Here is an 8,150-nt window from a genome sequence, read left to right as displayed (position 1 = left end):
ACCAGCCTGGGCAACTTGGGGAGACCTCGTCTCTACAATAAAAAAAAAAAAAGCTGGGCATGGTGGCATGCTCCTGTAGTTCCAGCTACTTGAAAGACTGGGGCAGAAGGATCATGTGAACCCAGCAGGTTGAGGCTGTGGTGACCAAAAAAAAAAGAAGTAAAAGTAATGATTTATTTTAGACTATAAGTTAAGGGTGCATGTTGTAACTACTAGGTTAACCACTAACTTAGCATATAACTAGTCAATAGAGGGGGAAAATAGAATAATAAATAAAACTTGATTAATTCTTTTTTTTTTTTGAGTCGGAGTCTCACTCTGTTGCCCAGACTGGAGTGCAGCGGCACACTCAACGGCTACCACAGCCTCAACCTGCTGGGCTCAGGTGATCCTTATGCCTAATCCTTCGAAGTAGTTCGAGTTACAGGCATGTGCTACCACTCCTGGCTAATTTTTAGAATTTATTGTAGAGACAAGGTCTCATCAAGGTGCCCAGGCTGGTCTCAAACCCCTGAGCTCAGGCAGTCCTCTCGTCTCTGCCTCCCAAAGTGCTGGGATTACTGGCTTGAGCCACCATGCCCGGTCAACTTGATTAATTCTTTAAGAGGCAGAAAAGTAGTAAAAAGGAGCGTAAGCCAGATGGGCTAGACAGAAAAGAAATACAGATAAATGTCACAGAGATGAGGATATATTCTGAGAAACTCATTGTTGGGCAGTTTCATCATTGTGTGAACATCAGAGTGCATTTACACAATCTAGATGGTAGGGACTATTACACACCTAGGCTATGGGGTATAGCCTGTTGTTCCTGGGCTGCAAACCTGTGCGCATGTGACTATACTGAATACCGTAGGAAAATGTACCACAATGGTAAGTATTTGTGTATCTAAACATAAGTAGACACAGGAAAGGTGCAGTAAAAATATGGTATTATAATATTATGGGATCACTGTCGTATATGTGATCTATTGTTGACTGGAATGTTATTATGCAGCATGTGACTGTAGTAGGCATGGTATGCATAAACCTTATGAGCTTCTTGGAAAGCTTTGCTTTTTAGAAGATAACATTAGAACTGAAACCTGAAAGATAGGTAGGAGTCAAAAGCTGAAAGCAGAGGAAATAGCAGGTATACAAACTTGAGGTAGATTTTAAAAGACTTGGATATATATTCATGGAAGATGACATATTGTAACCACCCCCACTTTTTTTTTTTTTTTTTTTTGAGTTGGAGTCTCACTCTCGCCCAGACTGGAGTACAGTGGCCGTTCCCGGCCACCGCAGCCTCGACCTGCTGGGCTCCGGTGATCCTTCCTCCTCAGCCTTCCCTGTAGCCGGAATTACAGGCATGTGCTACCACGCCCGGCTGATTTTTTGATTTATTGTAGAGATGAGGTCTCGCTGCCCAGGCGGGTCTCGAACCCGCGGGCTCGGGCAATCTACTCACCTCAGCCTCCCAAAGGCGCGGGATTACAGGCTGAGCCACCGAGCCCGGCTCACCCCCACCTTTATTTTTCTTTGAGAGGCAAAAAAACATTAGTAAGTGAGCCAAGTTTTTATATTGCTTTTTTTTTGTTGTCCAGACTGGAGTGCAGTGGCATGATCATGGTGATCACAGTTCATGGCAGTCTGGATGTCCCGGGCTTAGATAACCCATCTATCTCAGCATTCTGAGTAGCTGGGACTATAGGCGTGTGCCACTACACCTGGCTAATTTTTTTTGTTTTTGTAGAGATGAGGTTTTGCTATGTTGCCTAGGCTGGTCTCAAATTCCTGGGCTCAAGCAATCCTCCCTCCTTGGCCTCCTAAAGTGCTGAGATTACAGGCATGAACCACTGCACTTGGCTTTTTTTTGAGACAGGTCTCACTCAGTTGCCCAGGCCAGAGCACAATGGCCCAATCATAGCTCACTGCAGCCTTGAACTCCTGACCTCAAGTGATTTTCCCATCTCTGCCTTCCATGTAGCTAGGACTCCAGGAACATGCCACTACACCTGAATAATTTTTTATTTTGTGTGTATATATATATATATATATATATATATATATATTTTTTTTTTTTTTTTTTTTTTTTTGGTAGAGATGGGGTCTCGTTATGTTGCTCAGGCTGGTCTCAAACTCCTGGCCTCAAGGGATTCTCCCACCTTGGCCTCCCAAAGTGTTGGAAATTATAAGTATAATCATCATAACTGGTTAGATATTCCATCATTATCCAACATTTCCCCCTTTTGAAGCCATTCTTCATTATACCACCCTGATTATATCCTTCCTAACATGATCACAATCTATACTTTTGCTTACTTGTTTAATATCTGTCTCACTAGTTAAAATCATATAGTTCTCGAGGGCAAGAATCTTGTTCACTGTTCATAACTGCATCCCCTACCCAATGCTTGACACACTAATGAATATTTGTAGGTTGACTGACTCTTAAAAAAAATATTATTCTTTCAGATGTGAAATTAGTAGACTAAATAATAAGAATAGTTTGTCTATTTGCATTTCCCATGCTGTAAAATAAACTGTCCCTGTAAATTTAAACAGTAATATTGGGTGGGGGCAAGGAGAAACAAAGTCAAATTTTAACAGTTAAGCTTAATAAACTGAGCAAACAGGAATCTGAAATGTTTTATTCATTAATGGAGAAAAGTAGGCAAAATTTTAATAATGTGATATGAAAAATATGACTTTTTTTTTTTTTTAGAGACAGTGTCTTGCTCTGTTGCTCAGGCTGGAGTGTAGTGGCAAGATCATAGCTCACTGCAGCCTCAAATTCTTGGGCTCAAGTGATCCTCCTGCCTCAGCCTCCCAAGCATCTAGGATTAAAGGCATGAGCCACCACTCAAATGTCAACTTATTTGTTAATGTTGTTTTGTCTGACAGAGAAAAATTAGCATGGGAGTAGTGACAATCTATGTGATATTTTTTAATAGCAAGGCTTAGTTGAACTGGTCAGTCAATCTTTATTCTTTCTAGTAAAAGTACACTCAGTAAGGAGTTTCTGTTCAAGCTTTTGTACGATTCATAGTCATCCAAGGTACTCTAAAAGTTATTTTGATTTGAAATGTGAAAATAGATAATATAGCTGGTCTCGGTGGCTCAGCCTGTAATCCCGCGCCTTTGGGAGGCTGAGGTGAGTGGATTGCCTGAGCCCGCAGGTTCGAGACCTGCCTGGGCAGCGAGACCTCATTTCTACAATAAATCAAAAAATCAGCCGGGCGTGGTAGCGCACGCCAGTAGTTCAGGCTTCTTGAAAGGCTGAGGCGGAAGGATTTCCGGAGCCCAGCAGGTCGAGGCTGTGGTGGCCGGGAGCGGCCACTGCACTCCAGTCTGGGTGACAGAGTGAGACTCCAACTCAAAAAAAAAAAAAAAAAAAGGAAAAGAAAATAGATAATATTTCCAATCTGTTGAAATAAAGTTGTATGATTTTAATTCTGACACTGTACATGATTAAGAAACAAATGGGCAGTGAAATACAAAAAACCCAAGTAACCCCAAAGTGCAGGAGACATAATGTATATGTAATCTCAAACCTAGATAATTGAGATTTGGTTTGTGGATCTGAGAGATGGATATACAATAATGGGTCAGAAATTGAGCAGTAAATTGATTCAATATGACACTGCTGAACACAGTAGCAGAAGATCACATAAAATTTGCCAAATGGACAACAAAAATCTGCTGACACATTTTTCAGTTTCTTCTTTTTATTTTTCTAGGAATGTCACTTTCTTTTTTCTATTTGCCTGAACTATAACTTATTTTCAAGAAATTAGGCCCCTTACTTAGCAAAGGTGGGAGGGAATGAGAAAAGGTCTATGTGGTAGCTAAGTACATATTGTGTGTAGTCATGTGAGGCTCTTACAGAGTTCTTCCAGTTACCCCAGGAAGTGAGTGTCATATTATTTACAAATGAGAAAACAAGACTTAGAAAGATAAAGTTAATTTTCTAAGACATACAAGAGGATTTGAAATTAGATGTGAATTTAGAATCTTTACTCTTTCTTTCTCTATAACACAACCAGATCCATTTCTCTAATGAGGGAAGAATTCGATAGAATGTTGGGTTTCAGTTAATACATGGAGTATATCATAAAGCTTGGGAAGCTTGTCACATGGTAAAAGTAATATACAGGGCTTTCTAGTCCACAATATACAGTAACAAGATACTAGTGATATTAGAGAGATGAAAACAGATTACATGTTCTTCTCTAGAACTGTAGTAAATCGAAAGCATATAAGAGCCTAGATACTACTGGGTATATCTTCCTTAGGTTATGGAGCAACATTGGTGGGAATGCGGACCTCTGAAGTTATGCTTCTTCATTATAACAATGAGGACACTGGCAAAAGCGTCAAAATCATTTATGCCTTCTCGATACAAAACCTTTAAATCCCTTATCAGATGTATAATTTGAAAAAAAAAATTCCATTCTGTAGGTTGTCTTTTCACTTTCTTGATGGTGTTCTTTGAAGCACAAACATTTTTAACTTGATAAAGTCCAAGTTATCTATTTTTCTTTTGTTGCTAATCCTTTTAGTGTTGAACTGTGGCTTATGGAGGAACACATGGTAATTGGTCCTTAGATACCTCTTACATGACTTTTTGTTCTTGTATCCCCAAATCATTTACATAGCATAGCCAAGAATAGGTACATTTTGTAGTCGGTTTCTTAAAATAAAATTTACCTGCTATCTCAAAGTCTGTAAGATGTTATTGCCATCTGCCCTATCCCTTGAGAACTAACCTCCAGCTTGCTATAAGAATAAAGTCACAAGCGCTTTGGAGTGTGTGGGAAGAGACTGCTGTATCATCATTGGTATCAATAGTTATCTCTGACTTCCCCTTTGCAGAAAGCTTGAACAGGCATGGCCCTGAGAATTCAACTTGTCTTGACCTCTGATTTCATAGATATGATCTTGCTAAGGTTCCCATCTTAGCTCTTGATGTCATTTATGATTTCTTGATGGAATGCATTAAGACCGACAAAATTAGTATGACCAAGAGTTTAAAGCAGATATGGGGGGGGGCACAAATTTGTTCCCACCCAAACCAGCTCCACGCTCCTCCACTGTTTCAAGAAATACCTTCTGTTTCTCAACCTATATTTTAAAAATGCATTCCGTCCTGGAACAGCAGCACCATTGCTTTGTCGGACTCATATGATCACCTGAACTGGATTTTTGCCTACATACACAGAGCAAGTGCTTAGTGCAAATTTATTTCATTGAATATTGATTAAAGTCGTAATCATTTCCTCTCGGATTCTCTTTCCAAAGTCATGCTGACAAGACATTATTTTCCCTATTCTTGCTGCTGTTTCTTTGCATTTAAAGAGTAGGAAGGAAGAACAGAGAGAGAGAGAGAGGGCTGTTTCTCACAGGTGGGCAGTAATGTGCAGTCACTGCTATCCAAGGTTTCCTTTTTTTTCCCTTTCTTTTAAGTCAGGTTCTCACTCTGTTGTCCAGGCTGGAGTGCAGTGTCACAGTCAAGGCTCACTATAGCTTCAACTACGTGGGTTCTAGCGATCCTTCTGCCTCAGGCTCCTGAGTAGCTGGGACTACAGGCACACACCACCATGCCCAGTTTTTTCTTATAATTACTTTTTTTGTAGAGTTAAAGTCCTGCTGTGTTGTCTAGACCGGTCTTGAACTCCAAGGTTCAAGCGATCCTCCTGCCTTAGCCTTCCAAAGTACTGGGATTACAGGCATGAGCCACCATGCCCTGGCTCCTTTCTATTTTTGAAGATCCAAAACCTCAATTTACAGAATTGCTCAAAGTACTGAGTCCTTAAACTAACTTGAATAGCACACAAGCCCACACCGTTATGTTCTGATTATCTTTCTAGCTCCATTACCCTTCATTCTTCCTACTTTACACTTTATGCAGGAGCCTAAAGAAACTATTGCGGTCAGGTGTGGTGACATATACCTGTAATCCCAGTACTTTGGGAGGCTGAGGTGGAAGCATCACTTGAGGATAGGGGTTCAAGACCTGTCTGGGCATCGTAATGAGACCCCCATCTCTACAAAAAATAAAAATAATAAAATAATAAAAAGAAACTACTTGAAATTTCCTGAATTCACACTAAAAAAATGCAACTACTCTTTGCATGGATTTTGTTATCCAACAAATGGAAATAGGAGTATGTGACAAAACTGTCTCCCATTATCTATTTTCCCCTTTCATAGGTCCAGAACCCTACATTTTTAGGTGGAGAAATTATGCCCATCATAGACACTATATTTCCCAGAGGATTTTGCAGCTGGTTGTGGTTCTAAGTCTATGTTGGGGTAAAGGGATGTATGTAGACTAAGTTGTATTGAGTCTGACAGTTATTAAGTGCCCGTTGCCCCATTTTCCACTATCTGGAATGTGGAAGTGACAGCTGGAGCTCTAGCCAACGTCTTGGACCATAAAGGATGAAGTCTCGCCTAACTTCCAGAGTATCGGATAAAGAAGTCTGGGATGCTGAGGTCTCTGTGGAGAGTGCAATAAATTGCGTGGTTGTTTAAGCCACTGCTATTTTAGGTCTCTGTTCCGAGCACTGGAACCTAGCTGATACACTCTATAAATTTTTTAAGATTGTTGGCAACATTGCATGAGCTAGTATTTGTCAAAGCTCTTAGAACAGTGTCTGAGAGCAAACACAAAGTTAACTACTGTTATACTATTTCCATGATTTGAAAAGTCTATTCCCTCTGTCTGGCCAGTTCTCCTAATATATTAGTCTAGGTTCTCTAGAGAAACAAAACCAATAAGATGGATGGATGGATGGATATGATATGATATGAAGATACATAGATAGATGATAGGGGACTTACAAGGAGAATTATCTCATGCAATTGTGGAGGCTGAAAAGTCTCCTGATACACTGTCTATCAGCTGGAGGCCCAGGGAAGCTGATCGCATGGCTCAAATCAAAATCCAAAGGCCTGAGAACCACAGAAACCGATGGTGTACCTCTCAGTCCATGGCCTGACAACCTGGGGGACTTCTGGTACAAGTTCTGGAGTCTAAAGGCTGGAGAACCTGGAATTCTGATGTCTAAGGGCAGGAGAAGATGGGCACCCCCGCCTTGAGAGAGAGAGAGAGAGGGAAACGTGGTGAGAGGGAGAGAGAGAAGATGGAATTCCTTCCTCCGCATTTTTGTCCTATCTGGGCCCTCAGCTGCCCACGCTGGGTGAGGGTGGATCTTCCTTGCTTAGCCCTGTGATTCGAATGCCAATCTCTTCCAGAAACATCTTCACAGACATACCCAGAAGTAATGCTTTATCAGCTATGTGACTGTCCCCTTAATCCAGTTGACACCTAAAATTAACCATCACATTTGACAAATGTCTATTATCCTTCAAGACCCAGATCCATCATGTCTTCATATGGGAAACTTTTTCTGTTCCTTATCTGAGGATTTAAGTATTCTTTGGCTTTATACTAGTTCTTAATCTTTTGCATACTGTAGCAAGTTACACATTTTTATACATACATTTACCTGCCTTATAAGCAACTCTCTCTATTTCTTTTTTTTTTTTTTGAGTTGATGTCTCACTCTGACACCCAGGCTGGAGTGCAGTGACATACTCAACGACTACTGCAGTCTCAACCTGTTGGGCTCAGGCGATCCTTCCACCTTAGCCTTCCAAGTATCTAGAACTATAGGTGTGTGCCACCATGCCCGGCTACTTTTTGATTATTGTAGAGATGCGGTCTCACCAAGTTGCCCAGGCTGATCTTGAACTCCTAGATTCAGGCAATCCTCTTGCCTCCAACTTCCAAAGTACTGGGATTATAGGTGTGAGCCATTGCACCTGACTAACTCATTTAAAAAAAAAAAAAAAGGGAGCTGGGCATGGTGGTTTTCACCTGTAGTCCCTGTGACTCAGGAGGCTGAGGCAGGGGGATCTCTTGAGCCCAGGATTTTGAGACTGCACTGAGCTATGATGGCACCACTGCACTCCAGCCTAGGTGACAGAGTGAGAATCTGTCGCAGGAAAAAAAAAATAGCCGGGCTCGGTGGCTCAGCCTGTAATCCCGCGCCTTTGGGAGGCTGAGGTGAGTGGATTGCCTGAGCCCGCGGGTTCGAGACCCGCCTGGGCAGCGAGACCTCATCTCTACAATGAATCAAAAAATCAGCTGGGCGTGGTAGTGC

Source organism: Carlito syrichta, unplaced genomic scaffold (assembly GCF_000164805.1).
Source record: "Carlito syrichta isolate Samal-C Ts95f unplaced genomic scaffold, Tarsius_syrichta-2.0.1 Scaffold308795, whole genome shotgun sequence".
NCBI classification, from domain to species: domain Eukaryota; kingdom Metazoa; phylum Chordata; class Mammalia; order Primates; family Tarsiidae; genus Carlito; species Carlito syrichta.
This window is presented reverse-complemented; position numbering follows the sequence as displayed.